General features: G+C 38.9%; 1 protein-coding gene across 46 annotated transcripts in view; it reads left to right on the top strand.

Annotated features, from left to right (window-relative positions):
- Positions 1-18,037, top strand: part of ZBTB20 (zinc finger and BTB domain containing 20) — a 526,186-nt gene that overhangs the window by 259,897 nt on the left and 248,252 nt on the right. For 6 of the 46 annotated variants that reach the window (XM_068697455.1, XM_068697298.1, XM_068697438.1 and 3 more), the window contains one exon: positions 7,903-7,966. The exons of 39 other annotated variants lie outside the window; for them this stretch is intronic. The gene's annotated coding sequence lies outside the window, so the exon portion shown is untranslated. Of the gene's footprint in view, positions 1-1,905; positions 2,031-7,902; positions 7,967-18,037 lie in introns of those variants that run through there. One more of the 46 variants, XM_068697544.1, reaches the window with a different exon arrangement.

Here is an 18,037-nt window from a genome sequence, read left to right as displayed (position 1 = left end):
TTTTTTTCTAAATGTTTTCTATAGATCAGTCTTCCTGAGATGCTCATCATGTATAGCATCACTCAAAGTTTAATTATTAGGCATAATTTCTAATGTCACCTTGAGAGTCAGGGAGAGTTTGTGTCTTCTCTGTATCATTTCTTTCTCCCATTATTCTCCAGTACGTCTGAACACATTTTTTTGGTGGCCTGTCCTGTTGCTAAAGAGTGCTAAATTGAGATTGCACACCCAGGTCCCTCTTTATGAACATCTTACTCTTTTCCTTTAAGGATCAGTTTCATTTTAAGACAAATCAGACTAGTTAGGCCACACGTGACTTTGTGTGTAAAACATTTCAGGGGTTATTTCAATGCAATTTCAGTTTTGTGCAAATAAAATGAATAAGCATGTGTGAGACGGAGAATTACTATTTTCCTTTTCTCTCTAACCTAAAATCCCAACAGAGATTCTGAATGCATGCCAGCTGGTAGTATCATAGTTAATGTTAGTAGATGTGGATCTGCAGGAAAAAATAAAAATCAACAAACGAGTCAGAAACATTGTATATACATGGAATTTCCTTAAAACAGGATCTACCTTTTTTATAATGTCATTTTTTATTTTGTTTTGTTTGCTTGACCTGTAAACAAAAGCATGTTGTCTATTATACAGAGCTTGAAGAAAGCAACATGGGGGATACGTGTCTTCTGGCAAAGATGATAATGCAAAGGAAGCTTTAAGGGCATTGATAGCTGCGGGTTTGGGCTTTTTGATTTTGGTTGTTTGTTTTCTTGTAATCAGCATGCTCTTTTTTTCCTGCCACTAGGCTAGATGTCTGCTGTGGCATTTAGTAAACCTGCTATTTTAGTCTTTCAATCTTTAAGTGTGCTTTAGAAACTGTATTAACAACCTCTACAATCACATCGACATTATTAGCAAAATCCCCAGCCTAATATGAATAAGGGGCATGTAGCAGGCCACTGTCATGCCAACCTGGCAGTGTTTCCTTGCTTTGTACAACCTAAAAGTAAGTGGAAGCAGGCAGAACTTGGAAACCCTTGTCTTATCTTGGAGGCAAAGGATTCAGGGCATTCACCTGTGGGAATGAGAGAATTTCACCTTCTTGACTGGATATGGCTCTCATTATAGAGCTAGTGGTGTGCTGCCGTCTAAATTGAGGGCTCCAGGCGTGTGCTTGCTCAGTGATGAGTGAGCAAAATAGGTTGACATACTGTGTCAAGGATCTACAAGCCTGCAGATCCTGAATGAATAAGTCAAAAGTTGATGTAGAATAGTAATTAAAGAATGTTTTCCTTGGTGATAATCCTCATCTCTGAATATGAGCTTCCTGTGCATCATCACAGTGAGCACAAGAAGTGCCACAATGGCATAAGTATATACTGTTCTGTAGTTTCTCATGAGATTCGGGCAGTGGGTGTGGGAGGGAAACCCTGCTTTTGTCTGGAGGGGTTAGTGACTGTTGTTGAGCATCTGTGCTGCCAGAGACGTGGTGAAGGGCACCAAAATGAAGAGGATGGGAAAAGCCTGTTTGGTTCAGAAAGGCATATTTCTGTTCCCAGATGTTTTGGTCCCCTCTTTCCATGGCTCCTCTCCTCACCCGTCCTTAAATCCCCATCTTGTCCCTCTGTCTTTCTTCGTGTGCGTCTCTCCCTCAGAGCTCTGAATTCATTATATGGAGTAGTGTAAATCAATAGTAAATGCTAGCCGCCCACTCGGTGCTCAGTTACGCAATATCACATACCGTGTACACAGAGACAAAAAGGGAAAAAAAGCACACACAGGCTTTACATTCAAAAGCTCTTGCATAATTTTGCTTTTCTACAGCCAAGAGGGGAAAAAAAAAAAAAAAAAGGAAATAACAGATGGGGAGACTTGCAGTTTTTTTCCCTTTTCTCAGACTGTACCGAGGGGAGTTAGTTTAACATCCATGGTCATTTCAAGTGCCCTGTGCTGCAGATAAGCAAGCCGTCCTTGCTTATGCTTTAAAATAAGACTTTCTTCCATCTCCCATGATGTGGTGCACTTCCCAGGTAATACGAGAAAAACTATTACAACATGTTTAAGACAGAATTGGTTATTTGTTTAGGTTTAATAGGAAAAAGGAGAAGAAAAACGTCCCTTGAAGTACTCGATGCATGTTACAAAGCGAAAGAGGGACATGGAGTACGGGAGGCTGGATTGAATTCTCTTGTGCCTTTTAATATCTTTTTTCCTTTCTGAAAAGCAAAATACCTCTCACTGCAATATTTATGTAAAAAGCCAGTTATGTAACTCTCGTCTGCCTTTCACTTCTGCTACCTCTCCGGACTGTATAGCTCCACTGTTTTTCCTCACGACAGATCGCATTAAGACCTGCAAATCCCGATGAAAGGAAAGAGCGACTGGGTGCCGGCAGCACAGGCTTTAATTTCTAGCCTTTTTAAGGGCTTCAGACTGGAAGACAATGGATCTATTTAAGATCTTTTTTTGGCTGCTGGAATTCCTATTGAGTGTTTTCCTGTCACAGTGTGCTCTGGAACATCCATGACTTCTGCATAGTGCTGTGCTCTCCCTCCTCTCTTTATTTTTTTATATTTTTTCTCCCCCCTCCAAACTTCAGATGTACAGAATGAAAGTGTCAGGTCACTCTCCATGTTATCAGCAGCAAGTGCAGAAGCTGAGTAAAATTTTATGCTGCACTGAACTTTATTTATTCACTTTTTATTCACATTTACGTGATTGATATCCATAGAAATCCAGAAATTCTGTTGATTAGGATTGGTTGGGATATTTTAAATTGATTTCTGTCAAATGCAAGTGAAAAATATGTAACCCTGCTAAAAGAATCAAAGATGAAGGGTTTGGGCAGGGGAGGGCAAATAAAAGGGGGAAGAAAACGGTCAGTAGTATGAAAATTTCATGCTTTTTGATCACGTTTCAAGAGGAAAATATGCTTATACTTATTGCAACCAATTTATTCATAGTTGTATCCTCTGAGGATCTGACCTGTTTGTGGTTGTGAGCATTGTGTCGGGGTTTGTTTTCTTTTGCCCTTTACAAATAGTTCTTGTCTGTGTGCACATTCTTGGGCAGATTCTTCCCTAGTGTAATGCTGCTAATTTTGTTGATATTACGTCAGGGGTGTATAAGGTCAATTAAAAAGTTATAGGGCTTGATTCTTGGTTATTTTAAAGTGTTGTCCTGGCAATGTAAAGCAGTCATAAAGTGAGCACAAGCATAAATTTTGCCCACTTCAGGAATAAAAGGAAATAGTTGACATCTTTTGACAATGATCCCTGAGACAATCAAGAAAAGCTTTTTGAAAACAGGAAGTGGAATATTTTAAGCTATATAAGTATCTTATATAAGTACACTTTGTTATGAGTTGATTATATAAGCTGTATTTCACAAAATTGCTGGGCAGTACGTAGATCTTCAGGATACTAGAACACCTGGATTCCTTGCCTGATTCTGAATCCAGTTCTTGCTTTAGCTCTGGGCAACCAGATCTTCTGTCTCTATTTCTGTCTTGGTACAGAATCTCTTAGGGATTATCACAGGTACTTGGTTTATTGTGCCCTACAGAAATATTCTAAAGCTATTTCATTAATGTTTATAAAGTGGATTTAAATGTAAAGGCAGAAGGTAATGAGGTAAGTCAAAGAGGTTAAAAGAAAAAAAAAACACTTCTGACTGCTGTCACCACAAAAACCAAATTGTAGGGACTAACTGTAAATAAATGTTAGCTGCAAATTAAAGATGACCCTGATCTTTAGGGAATTCCTTCCAGAATTCTTTCTCTACAGGAATAATACATCCTGGAAACCTATGTAGTTGTAAGGATGGAGCTGATTCAGTAGCATTTTATGACATGGTTGTATGAAGTGGAGGAAACTAACCTTCCTGAGCATGACAATCCCTAATCCTGGTGTCCTTAATTGCTGTCAGCCCTTTGTAAAATGCTTGGAAGGTGTGTATGAGATGGATACGATTCCAGTGTTTAACATGATCAAAAGAGTGGTCATATGTCTTTGAAAGAAAAGTGTTTTCTGCCATTCTTCCCAGAGGTTTATTCTGAAAGTTTTTTGTCTGCACTGGAAGATTCTACAAAACCTGATATCTTCTAACAGTAGACAAGCAGAATTCACTCTTAAAATCATTTTCTTGCTTTTCAATTATGGAAATTTCTGTTTGTATCACTAGGTTACCTCTGACTTCCCAAGTCTTGAGTACCCAGCTTCGATTTGTAAGCTTATGTAGGCTTGTAACAGGGCACTAACCTTCCTGAATGGTCCAACATGTTTAATTATTTTCTGAGTACTTACTAATTAAACGAGGTTAAAAACCTTGGAAATGCGTGTAGCTAAAATTCTAGTTATATCTGTGCAATCGAATGGCATCCAGAATGGTGGAGTTTTGTGTTTTCTGCAAAAAACACATTAGATATAAAATCTAATTTTAGTTTATGGAGGAGAGGGTGATTTGATTTGACCAGACATTAGACATTCAACCTGTGAAGGAAAATACTGTCTTCCTAAATTCATAAACAGAACAGACAAAAATTTGAGCAGTTTCTGAAATGGGATGTTAATATTCAGTTTTAACAAACAAGACTTCATTTCACAACTTAAGAAAACTGTAGTATTTAAACAAAGCTGTTCGAGTCCTGCCACTATGCAGATCTCTGCCTTATTTTTCTTAAATTCAAGTTTGTTATTTTAGAGAAAAGGTTAAATATGAGCCCTAAGTGTTTAAAAAGAGCAACAACAATAAAAAGAAGCTCTATGATAATTTTTATTTTAAAATTTCATTATTTTTCTTTCCTGACACATGGTTGGGGTTGAGTATATTGGAAAAATAGTTAGCTAATATGATTTTGCTATATCTAGCAATGTGCTGAATTAGATACAACAGTCTTTTTTCTTCTATCTATTAATATTTCTGCAAGGTTAACCCCCTCCTGTTCTTCAAAATATCTTTTCTTTTTGCAGCTCTGACACTTTGTTTAAAGTTTATGACAATTTTTGTGTCCTTCACTGTCAGTAACTCATTGCTCGTACCTTCAATAGCTTCACGGGTCTTTTTGACTTATTTTGACTCATGTTATTTTGACTCATATTCCAAAGATACAATGCCAGAAGGAATATATTTAGAGTGGTTGTAACTAAAGTATCAAGTCTAGCTGCACTGCATGTTCTTGTACACCTCCTTTTAAAAACTGTTATCTTGTACTTTCCCAGAAAACAAGGCCAGAGGTTCCTTCCTCCCATCACAAGAACCTACGTATCCTTGTCTTTGCTCTTAAATATGGTTTAGGCAGGTGAGCCATGGCACCTGCAGAGAAGGAATCACTGAAGTCCAGTGATGTGGAGAGGTTCTCAGCATGGGCACAGTGCTTTTGGCAGAGGTTATTTTGAGGAGCAGACATCTGGATGTTCTTTGCTCCTTCTTCTGGACAGTTGCTAACATTTTCCTCGTCATGAAAGGAAGTGTGTGCTGTTTGGACTGAATGCCTGTATCCGTGTGAGTCCAGTGAGAGGATGGCCCGTGCAATGTGTCATACCCACTTTGGGGAAGGTGCATGTCCTCATTTGCTCGGAGGGTTCACCTCCTGGATGGGTGGGTGGGTGGGTGGATGGATGGATGGATGGATGGATGGATGGATGGATGGATGGATGGATGGATGGATGGATGGATGGATGGTTTCATCCCTGGCAGTTACTTTGAGCTGGTGCCTGAGGTGGGAAACAGGGCAAAGCTCTTCACCTAGCTGATTATGAGGCTTTAAAAGTACTCTTTAGGATATGACTTTTATACCTAAAGTAAAAGAGAGAAGGGAAATATAGACTTGATCTTCCAGAAAGTCTGCTTCAGGGTAAAATCTTGTGAGAAAAGTAACTGTAAAAAATTCAGTTTCTGTGGGGACTCGGTTTGGGGCATTAACTTCATAATTTTGACTGAAGGTGCTTCCAGCTTCTTTGGCTGTTAGGACACATGCTGAAGTTCAGCTCTTTAAAGCCATTCTCGTAGAGACAAGATACGAGGAGAGCTTGTCAATGTGGGGTAAAGAGAGAGGATTGTTTGCTTCCAAGCTTTTGGTGTTTGATTTGTGATCGGTGGCAGCAGATTGGATGGACTCACTGCCTTGGCTGTGCTGCAAACAGGAGTATAACACACTTAGTTGATAATTTTTGCCATCAAACTAAATAATATTGCCTCTCATGGAAAGATTTTGTGGAAAGATGTGAATAGAAAATGGTGTAGAAAACATCTGAAAGCATCTTCACCCATAACTTTCACTCCATGTATTTCCTAAACTTTTTCTGCTCAAGGGTTTTATTAAATATCCTGGTTGCTTTATGCTCCTGACATCACTTTAGAAAAAGATCACGAAGTTTCAATCTAGTCATCTGGGGTACATCTAAATCTACATTTTGGCTTAAAAGCGTCAGTGTCAGCTGAGGCTGGAAATGGTCTGTTCTGCTCTGAGAAAGGGAGGGGCAGACCCGTAATGGTTGTTCGGGCTGTTTCTGAGAATCAGCTGTTTTTTTCTTTATACTGCAAAGATTAAACAAAGAATGTTAAACATTTCCCAATTTAGCATTTATAATGGAAAGCGGCTGTAGGGCCACAGCTCGCTGCTGCAAGGGCAGGCGTTCGGATTCGGAGTCGCTTTAAAAGGCTTTTATTTTCTTTGAAGACCTATCCTTTCCTCTTCCAGCCTGGCTGCAGTACTTTGCAGTCAGGTGGAGGCAGCTTTAAATTTTTTACTTTCATTTAAGTAGGAGCTAATTTACTTTTGGAAATGAAAGTTGAAGCGACTCAGCTATCTGCAAAGTGGAGGAGGAGGCAGTGGATTTCTTTAACTTTTCAAATGTCTCTGATTCTATTTCACACCAACAGGCAAGCAAAAATTACCTTCCTGAGCTCCTATTAGTAACAATATGTAGTATTAATGATCTAATGTCTTAGCTTCAGCTCTTCATCTCAGTTTCTAAAAAATATCTATCGGCTGTGTTCAGTCTTCTTTATAGTTGCACCCAGCTCAGGAGCTTTGAAGCTAAATGTTGTAGTTTAATTCCTGAGAGCAGCAGAACGACAGTTTTTGACCTACTGACAGCACAGCTTTTTCCATAGCATTTCACTAGTGATTGCATGGAGAACTTGGAGAACTGTGACTTTCTGTTCCTCATAGCAAGGAGAAAGAATTCTTAAGGGTGACTGTATATGACCAAAAAGAAAAAGAAAAAAAGAGTTTGTGGGCAGTTTTTTAACATCTCAGTGTTATATATGTTTTTCTTGTTTCAGCTGTTTGTCAGCCTTTCTTATTTTGTCTTACTTGAACAGGCAGCCTGTAATCGAAGCAAATACATAGCTCCAACTGTCTTAGTTGGAGCTGAGGGGAATTTCAGCTTTATGCAAATATATGTTTTACTCTCTGCTGAAGCGAAATAAGTGTTAATAAAGTTAGTTTTTAACAGAGCAGCTAAGAATGTCCTTTTGCTTCTCGATTGGCTAGTTTTCAGAAATTCGGTAGTTCTCTGTCATCACATGTCGACAAGATCTAAACATCTTATATAATTAAAACATTTTCAGAAAAAAAAATATTTCTGGTTTCTTTTATAAATTGTAAGCACTGCAAAAATCAGATATCCATTTTCTGCCTTCTCTAGCCTGCCTGCAAGTAGATTTTGTCTAAACAAAAGAGCCTTGCACTCAGAGCTCACAAACATTTGTGTATTACTTAGGTATCTACATGAGTAATTTTATTTGCCTCTTAGAACAGCTTAAATATATTTGTAAATATTTGCCCAGCTTTTTGTTTCTTAAGGGAAGCTTTTCAAGAATTCCTTTTTATTTTTTTGAGCACATCAAAGTTTGAGTTTAAAAAATATTTCAATCTTGTGATTGCATTTCTTACAGAATGTTGGAATTTTTGGACTGTGCATCTGTTTAGGCACGTGGAGAAAGACAAGACTGAGATCATGTAAGTCATGAAACTGAGGGTGAATAATCCATACTTTGTTCTTTCACCATTTTTATAATTTATACCCAGATGCAAGTAATAAACCAAAAAGGAAATAAAGAAAATCTAGTTAGCATTTATTTTTAAAGTGATTAATGAAAAGCAAAGTTCAAATGAGGCCTCAAATCCTGGTGGTGCACAATGAGTTGATTTATTTTGTAAATAGACCATGGATAATTAACCATAAAACAAAACTTTTTTTTTCTTTTTTTTTTTTTTTTGAAACTTGCATAATGACATTGGTTTCTTTTAGTTGCTGTGAGTTGCACAGAGGGATAACGACTTATTCACAACTGGTTGCAACTGGTTACAGCCAAGAAAGGAAAAATCCCAGAGCAGCTAGAGGAAAAAGGCTGTTAAAACCCTGCTACACTTGTAGTTTTACAGTAAGGCATTTGCTAATGGCTACAGTGGGCAAAGCTGCCCTTGCATGATAACAGAAAAAGAGTAGATACGTACATGCTCTGATGATGCTTGCCATGTTATCCTGTGCTTTGGCTTGAAACCTGTTAGCAAAAGACAGCCCCTGCAGCTGGCCTTGTGGACAACAATTTTGTATTCACTTCTAAATAACATTACTTTATGCTCTGTTATAAGCTTCTATGATGCCTGTATCTTGCTACTCTGGCAGTGGGGAAGAGTCCTCCAGATAGTCAAAATAGTCTGACTTGCTGCCAAATCCTCTTGTGAGCCAGACAGCGATGGTAGTTTTTCAGATATGTGATGTGACAAAACTGCCTGCCCAATGTCCCCCAAATTTGCTTCTTCGTATTCCACAGTCATCTGTGGAAGGGATTGCTTATGCCCAAGAAGGAGAAGGTCCAATTTGTTGTGTGAGCACATTCACTACTAATCAAAACTACCAGCTGGGGTTATAGCCCTGGAGAATGTAAATAAACTGGTGCATGAGATGTTCAGATGACAATATGGCAGCTTTTGTGTTGGTTTGTTTTAGTTGTCCATATTCGAGTTTAGTCATCTCGTGCCAGCTTATTAGAGTGAAGAGAGGCTTTATATAGGTAATGGTCAAGATGCAAGAGGTTGGATTTGCCACAGATACGTTGTCTATATGGACACTTTAGCCTGCTTTCACACACCACAATGTGCCTTAAAATTCTTTTGTCCGTGTATATAATAAGTCTTGCAGTTCACATGGAGCTGAAATCTGATCATGATGTGTTCATGTGAAAGTTGGTTTATAGGTGTAACTGGGCTGTTTCACAGAGAGAGACTCTTAAGGTATTTGCAAGAGGCCCCCCTCATTAACAATTATAGCCTGGATAGGCACAAGTAGTGAGTAAAATTACTTAACACCAGCAGAGTTTTACATGTGTTGAATAATTTTATCACAAAAGTGTTATGGACTGATGCTTGTAAGAGTTCTGTGTCTTAAATTGATTTTGTAGGCATTAGTTTCTTCTATAAATAAGAGGTATTCATTGTCAGCAATGTACTGTAGAGACTTAAGAGAGAAGCAGATCATTAATGTCAGATTGTCACCTGCTATCTCTGTGAGCTTAATGTAGATAACTGGGTATAAGGGTTGTGCATGGAATTTTTAGTCTAGATCCCAGATGCAAGGCAAGGCCTTAGATCAGCTCTTTAAACCCATAGCAGGATAACTGCTGAGTTCCCACTGCATTACTAACACTAGTAACTACAACACATGGGCTGCCACTTCAAATCTTTTTTTTTTTTTTTAGGCCAAAGAGTCAAGTTAAAATAGCATTTAATTTGAGCAAGAGACTTCTGTTTGTGGGTGGGAGTTGTGCTGGGTGCAACATTAGCACATTACTTTTGAGTGGCATTGCAGTGAAGACAAGACCCCAAAAGTAAGTTTACACTTTTCGGCTTCTCTTTGGGTCCTATTGGAAAGGAAGCCAGTGAGGATCCACTGTAGTAGCATTAAGTGGATGTGTTTGTCCCATGGGGTCTCCCTTGAAAAATGCTGTTGTCAGACTTGTACTTGGGAAGTTGTGATGATGTATGGAATCTGCTACATACTGTTTATAAGTTTGAACTTGATTTTATTGACTAACTGAATCCTTTTATCTTGTGACAATCTTTTTCTGTGCTCTACATCATGCCAAAGAGACAGGGGAGTGGTGTTGGCATATCTTTGTATGAATAGGTCTGTCATTAAATATTTGAAATAGAAACATCTGAAATAGATCTTGCCTGAGAAGAACAATGGGGTAACTAGAGAAAGCTGGTTTTCTCCAAATTCTCTTTTGGGGGCTGGAGTTTTAAGCAAACAGAAAAGGAAAAAAAAAAAAAAAAAAAAAAAGGAAGAAAAAAAAAAAAAGAACAAAGTGATCAGGTATCAGCACAGGGTCTTAAAAACACCAAAGCCTGAGAGGCGTGAAGGGAGACACAAAGGAAGCTGAGAGAGGAGAAGGGAGGTATTAAATTTAGCAGAGGGATGTTTTTCTTCATTTTATTTTTATTTTTTCAGTAAGTGTAAGACCAGACAAGGGAGAGGAAAGCTGGTAGTAGAGAACCGACAGTCCCTCGTTTGGAAAAGGCAATGTGTGTAGGAAAGGGGAAATTTTTCACATAATGTTGATCTAAGCATAAGGAACTTGTGCAGAGGATGCTGAGGCACAGAGGTGCTTTTTGGTATTTTCAGTTTTCTCTAGTTTCTAAATCGGTGTTTTTGTTTTGTGAAGGTGAAGAATAAGTGAGTCGGTCATCTTCCTCAGGCAGGGCAGCGAGGCTCTGAAATCTTACTGCTGGGAAGGGGTTACAGACAATCTCAGCTGAAGAAATATGCAGGGTGAAGGAGAGCGCATTCAATTCATTTCAGATTGTGGAAGCTGTCAGCCCGTGGGCCCAGTATGCAGAAGGCACATTCAATAGTCCGCTTGGTGTGCAGCGGGGAAAGCTGTGTTAGAGAAGTGACAGAGGTAATTGTAGTTCAGGCATTTGAACAAGCCTTTGTATTTCTCTCATATGGTAATGACCTGTTTGTAAAGATATGCAATCCAAACTCTTTTTATTTTGCCCCCCACTCTCTTCCCATACGTTGCTCCCCAAATCTAATACTTTAAAAAACCACAGGAGAGGTACTCCCAGCAGCCCGCCCCAAGACTTTCCTCGTCTCTGCTTTGCAAAGTGTGGCATCTGATGTTCCAGTAGGTAGGTTCAAGTTAGAAAGTGCTTTCATGGGGGACTAAACAGTACAATTAATTGCTTGAATCCTTGGATTTCTGCTCCAAGCACTGCATTTAAAAATGCGCTTTATAACAAACAAATTATTTGATTCTTAATGAGATTCCGTCCATGTCACAAAAAGCCCTTCACCAAATGGCACAGGAGGCAACCACTTCTCAAAAGCATCTCAACATTGAAATATCCAGGGGGTGCCAATCACTGGGAATGATGTCATGTTTACAGGCCAAGCCATACCTCAGCTCCCCTTCTGGTCTTCCTAAGTGAATACTTTCATATGCTGGGGCTCTTGCTGCTACCTGATTTAGGTGAATCCTAATTTGAATTCCTCCTGCTTTAGGTCAGGACTCATCTTGCAGTTTCAGTCAAGCTTGCATGGCTTCATGGTATTTTGCATTTTATTTGTTTGGAAATGTGTGAGCAGCGAGCAAGAGTCTTAGTGGTTCAAGAAAAAGAAATTCTTGGGTGCTTAAACATCTACAAATCTCAACTATTCTTGTATTTATCTATAAGTTAAATTTAAAGAACAGACCAAATGACAATAGTAGTGAAGAACACTTGACCCAACAAGACTTGTGCTAGTTGCTACATAAATGATTGTATGAAAAGCTTTTTACTTTTCATACATCAGTAAGCTCCACTGGTCTAAGGAGTAGACAGGAACAACATACAACCTAGATTATTAATAATAATTAGATTGTCACTGGTATATTGATAGAATTCCAGAGGTATTGCAAGCTGCTGAGGTTCACTAAAGAGTGTGAAAGGCTAGGACTAGAATTAGTAAAAAAAAATAATAATAATAAAAAATAATTATCTAGTGGAATTCTCTTCTGATTGAAATACTGGCTCATTGTGCGTATATATATATGTATATATACATACATATATATAATTGTATATATATGTAAAATGCACACACACACTCCTAAGACTCAATTTATTTTCATTATCTATATTTACAGGTAAAGCTTTTTTACATTTGTGGAATAGAAATGCTTGTTTCAAACTTTTCTTTCAAAAATGTGCTCTATGTTCTAATATAAAATTTAAATCAAAACTGAAAGCAACAATCAAAACAAAATTATTTTGTCAAAACAAAACATTCAGTTGATTGAAATCATTTTTTATATTTGTTTCATGGGCAACTTTGCCATACACTGTTTAATTCAACTGTGAAACAAAAGCAAATTTCAAAGTCTGTAGCTATCCTGTAAAGCAGAAATATGGGATTGTGTTTGGGCTCTTCTAGGTGACGTTTAGGGGAGCACATCATCAGAATTCTACTAAACCTATTAAAAAAAAAAAAAAAGTAAATCTCTCATATTCTATTAAAACAACAAAAATATTAAAATAGATGTGGACCCTTAAACTTTGCTGAGGTCTTGCATTGATGTCACTCACAGCAATGGACTTCAAATACACCAGTGTTTTTCAAATGCTTCTGTTGTTGATTTAACTCTCTATGGATGTTCATACAATTACAAAAATGGTCCCTTGGATTATTTGGGATTTTATAATGGGACTTTCTGATTGACTGTTACAGAGATAGTGTCTGTCTCTGCATCTATGTCTGGGTCCCCCCTGGAGATATGTTCTTTCTGCTCTGCAAATTTTAAAAAGCCTTTGATACCATTTCAATTCTACTGGCTTCCTTCTCTGTGGAGTGCTTACAGATCAAATTTCCCCAGTTTTGGGTGCCTGTCTTGGCACCATTGCTTGCAATGTCATGGTGTGTGTATGTGAAACGTATGTAGTTAATATTAGTGTATTCAATTTGTTGCTTCTTAGGTTTGATCTGAAAAGGACCTTCCCTTATTAGAGCACTTCTGGTTATTGCTGTCAGTCTTTCCTCATCCTGTGTAACATCCAAAATACTCTTGATTTCTCTTCTTAATGTCTTGGATGTTTTTTCCGCTCCGTTCCTCTTTCTCATGTGGGGTTGGTATGCTTAAACACTACAGTTCTGGCAGCAGTCTTGTCCGGGGCCACAATATGGTGTGCCTCGGAGGCATACTACTTTAGGTTATGGTTTTGGCTGATCTTAAGTTCCTCAGGACTGGCATAAACCCAGCTCCGTGGGAGCACTCTACAAAAGAACAACATGAATTGAAAGGGGGTTTTTGTGACAAGTAGGGCTGAGGGTAAAGATTAAAAGCAAAACACGTAGTTAAGGATTGCGCTGTTGCTGGAGGCACTGTTTCACGTGAAATGTAAAGGACCTGACCTTGTCTCAGCAATGTGTGGATCCCTGCTTTTCCAACAAGGGCTGCAGTACTTCCCTGCTCACATGATACGTTGGTTATTCTCATCTGGCTTCCTTGAATTTGGCTAGATACAGCAATGTCCTTTGGCTTAGAAATATTGTCGCTGGGACATTTGTAAGTTAGGGATAGAACAGTCAGCATCTGATCACCTCTGCAGAGGAAACGCATCCTGCAGCTCTACTTTGGAGTTTGCAGTCAAGTCTGAGATAAACACAAGGTGACAAAAAAACAAGAAATGAAAAGATTTTCCATTTGTTTGCCCACCTAACCTTTTGTTTCTGTTTTTCAGACTTGGTAAGGGGTATTTTGTCATACAGAAAACCTGCTTTTAAACAAATACTTATTCTAGGGATGATAGTGTAGTTGCTTCGATATTTCTCAGTTACAGACCAGTGATGAGACAGGCAGGAATATATACTTTGTCTAACAGTTGTCTCCTCTATTCATCAGAATTTTTTACGTGACTAAGCATGTAACCTGCCGTATCAGTATATATTGAATTTAGTCTTAAGAAGGCTGATTTAATCTGAAGAATATATTTTTGCACTGGTCTTGAACGTGAAGAGCTGGAATAACGATATTTTTAGGCTTTTTTTTTTAAAAAAAAAAGCTCTGCCACCCCACTCTATAAATAAATTTCTGAAAAAGTTTGTTGTGTATATGGGACACACAATATTTCTTGCATGCTGGTAGAGCATCGCACATCACAAAGATAATAATAATGTAAGCAGTAAAATATCCCAAGCAAACAAAAAGCATCTGTAGATCTTGCCTAGCTGGCTAGTATTATTGGGATGTTTCTTTTTAGCTTAATATACCATTAATGCTTTGCAAATGTATATGTGCATGCTGAGGGCTGGCCAGGAGTTGAACTGCCTTTATAATGGTTATATTGAATTGCTGCACTGTGCCTGAATGCTTACAGACACATAAGAGGACAGGAAAGGTACTCAAGAAACTGATAGACCATGCCGGATCTGGTCTACCAGCTCTAGTTACAGGAGAATGTAACGTGCTATAAACAAGATGTGAAGAAAAATTTATAAAGGTACTTGGTGAAATGCTGCTATGCAACTGAAGTGTTTGTTAGCTGCTGTCCCAGGATGGATTGTCTATGTCCCTTTGTTGTGCTGCTCTCTTTAATAAATAACACACCAAACTCAGAGATATGATTTAACTAGAAAGATTTGTATCATTAAAAACTTGTAACAGATGTAGAGAGAAAGCTGTTCTGCCCCCCATTCTCTTCCAGTGCCTTTTGTTTCCTTCGCTATCTGTAATAGTTGAAGGCTATAACATATCTCTCTGAGCCTTCACTTCCAGACTGATACTTGCCAGTCTGTCTTTGGAAAGTCAAGGTCATTTCTGCAGTGTGCAGGAGTAAATATTAGAGGTATAGACAGGAACTGTGGCTGTTTGGTTTTCTAATGAACTGTGCTTCATTATAGGCAGCATTTCCTGTAGAAAAAAGGTGAACTATTCTTTTGTAACATATATTAAACCTGATCTAAATTTTTTCCCTTGGCTTTATCAGGCTGTGGGGATCAAGTCTGTGTTGGGGATTCTCCATGCAGACTGTGGATGCAATCAGAACCCACAATTGGCTTTCAAGCTGTTTCAGCCTGTGCTGCCCTCAACCCAGGCGGGCCAGCTCTGATTGCAGATACAGAAATTAGAAAACTTCTGATGTTACCTTGAAATAAAGTGGCCCTTGAAGAAATCCTCTCTTGGGAATCCTATATTTCCTGTTGTGTTCACAAAATCCTTCTTTACTTTCTCTAGAAGTATGATTTTGCTGGACAATTAAGATTGTAAGCATTAATCTGAAAAGGTTCCCAATGGGAGGATATTGGCAACACAGGTAATAGAGCCTTACTAAGACAGGCCCCCTTTCAAGAGTCAAAGATCTTTAGGTTAAGAGGTAAAAGACTTTTCTAAAAGTTAATTTTGCATCAGTATGTCATGGATTGTAGTACATCCAAGAGCACTGTCTTTCACAGGTCCTGACAGCCTGATGTCCCTAGAGATCCTGCTGCACATATCATTGCTTTCAGTGGTAGCTCCTGGGCAAGAAGGACCAGACATGGAATTGATTTGTCCCATCTCTGCTGTGCAATTCAAGTTCTTTTGGGGTTCCCTTTCTAGATTCATCTGTTTAGTAGCACTGCAGTATGAGCTTCAAAAATGGCTGATTTCTTTCTCACAGACATATGCTTAAATTCCTTCTTCTATACCAGTTTGTAGAGCATCTTCATTTCCAGTCTTCTGCTGTTCAGTGAGAAATCAATTTAGGATTAGGGTCCTTCAGTAAGGAGCCTGTTGCAGAAGTCCTTCAGACATTGCATGGTACAAGAACTTATGATTCTTATGACTGAACATTCTGATATAAATATGAGACTGCTGTATTTGTGGCAAAATCTTGATACAGTCTTGCTGCTATGTGGGGCATTTAAGAGATCCTGAAATATCTTTGAATGTGAAACAATGGGAAGCTGCTTACCTCATGACATCATAAGATAAAATAAGGTCAGGAAAAAAGTCATGTTTGCAAGTCCAGTAACAGAGCTGCAAGAATTATTTGCAAGAAATAATTTAGTTGCCAAATATAGCAATCAAATATCCACGAGTTGATCAGTCTCTTTGATTCAGGAATCACTGGAATTTATTTGGTGACTACCTTCAGTATTTATATTCTGTGGACTCTCTGTCACTGGAGGTGGAAGAGGGATAGCTGTGGTTTTAATGCTATTTGCAAAAGCCTATTCTGTAATTTTCCCCTCTGGCATCTGTCTTTGCATTACACGAAGCCAGGCATTTAAGAGACTACAGTTTTGATGAAAAGACTAACAAGTTTAGTGTTCCTACAAGAATTAATTTTTAGCATGTAGGAGGCTTCACACAGGTTCATGAATCCTCACAGATCCTTCACATTATATTTAATTAGCCCTACGATGGAAATGGTAAAAGAACAAAACTTGATAAAGAAGACTGTTGATGCTCTATGAGCCAAGTGCGGGACATTGTTCCACGAGCCCGTTGATTCAGAAGATCAGCATGAAGCTCAGTGCACAGACGGGCAAAAACACGTCAAAGGCTGTTGCAGGTAGTGCTGCGTTGGTAAAGGCAGCATGGCCACCCAGTCACTTTCCAGCCACCACGTAGCAGAGGAAAGACGTCATGCTGCAGACGTCTGTTACTCTGTTTGCTTACCCTTACCCCGGTTCCTGAGAGTTTTGGAATAGGTTCTGACGAGTGCGTATGGCAGTCATTGTTTATGGCCATACTTCACGATGTCCTACTGACTTAAAGAGCCCAGATTTGGCCCTCTGTAATTTAACCAACAACATACACAGCGAACTCTCAGCTAAAGAGCTGGGAACAAAACTTAGTTCCTGGTTTCCTGCCTATTAATTCAGTACATATCTGATTTGAAATCTGTTTTCTACATACCCTTGCGTGCATTCCTTGGCACATGTGCTTCTTGCCATTATGGGGCAGATCCCATAGATTTTCTGCGTCATTAGTAGAGAGAGCCAGTCATTAGGAAAAAAAAAAAAAAAAGCTTATTTGCCTGAGCCGTTAAGATTTTTTCTCACAGTTCTGCCTGTGGCGCCTGTCACTAGCAGTCAAATAAGGACAATTTTACCATTCTCTCCTGCTGCTCTAATTTTTTTTTTCAGTGCCAGTACATGTATTTGTTATTCTTTATAACTCCCTTTGAAGTTGGGAATCCAAGGGGAATCTAAAACCGACCAGATGTTTCTGCTGCTGGAGACACAGAAGACAGCAAGGATTAAGTTTAACTGAAACTTACTTCTCTACAAAGCCCATTACAGTCAAAATTCTTCCTCAGATAGATTTATTTATTATTTATATTTGCACTTGCCATCCCGGGTAGGTGATACCTCAAGTCATCTTGCCCAGGAGGAAAATGGATGATTTATCCAAGTAAATAGTGTATCAGCAACTGCCTGTGTTGATTTCCCTTATGGGGTTTCAGTTCCATTACACTGCATATTTCCCACCCACACTCTTTATACGGCATTTCATGTTGAGGGAAATCATTCCCATCTCTTTAGCTTCAGAGGACAGATATGTGGAACCATCCGGAGGGAGGGCAGCGTCACTTGCACGCGGAGGGAGGTAACATACATGAGAAAGTGCTGTCTGGAAGGCAGCGTGATCTTTAACTCCTTCTCCTTTCACTGCTGGAAGATTTGAGAAAGGAACAGAAGCAGGCACAGGTGGGGAGGGACAGGAAAAAATGCTTTTATGGACACATGAGCTCAGGTTGTATGCTTTTGAAAGTGCAAGACATGGAAAAAAAATATTTTAAAATATACTGTGATGTAAAGGCATTAGGAAATCTTACACGTTGTCCAGGTCCAAATTCTGGCATGGCAGATCCTGCTCGTCTGTGTCTGCAGTCATGGCCACAGGAGGAAATAGCAGAGTCAGAGCTCGTGGAGGTCAGGATAGGGAAGCAGCAAAGAGCAAGGCTTTGGTTTCTCTCTGCTAGGCATGGGCTTAAGCTTCCAGATTTTAAGCACCACAGATTTCTGTTGTACTTTGCTGCCAAGTTATCTCGTGTAAG

This window comes from Anas acuta, chromosome 1, assembly GCF_963932015.1.
Source record: "Anas acuta chromosome 1, bAnaAcu1.1, whole genome shotgun sequence".
NCBI classification, from domain to species: Eukaryota; Metazoa; Chordata; class Aves; order Anseriformes; family Anatidae; genus Anas; species Anas acuta.
Note: the sequence above shows the minus strand (reverse complement) of the source record. Positions and strands in the feature narration are given on the sequence as shown.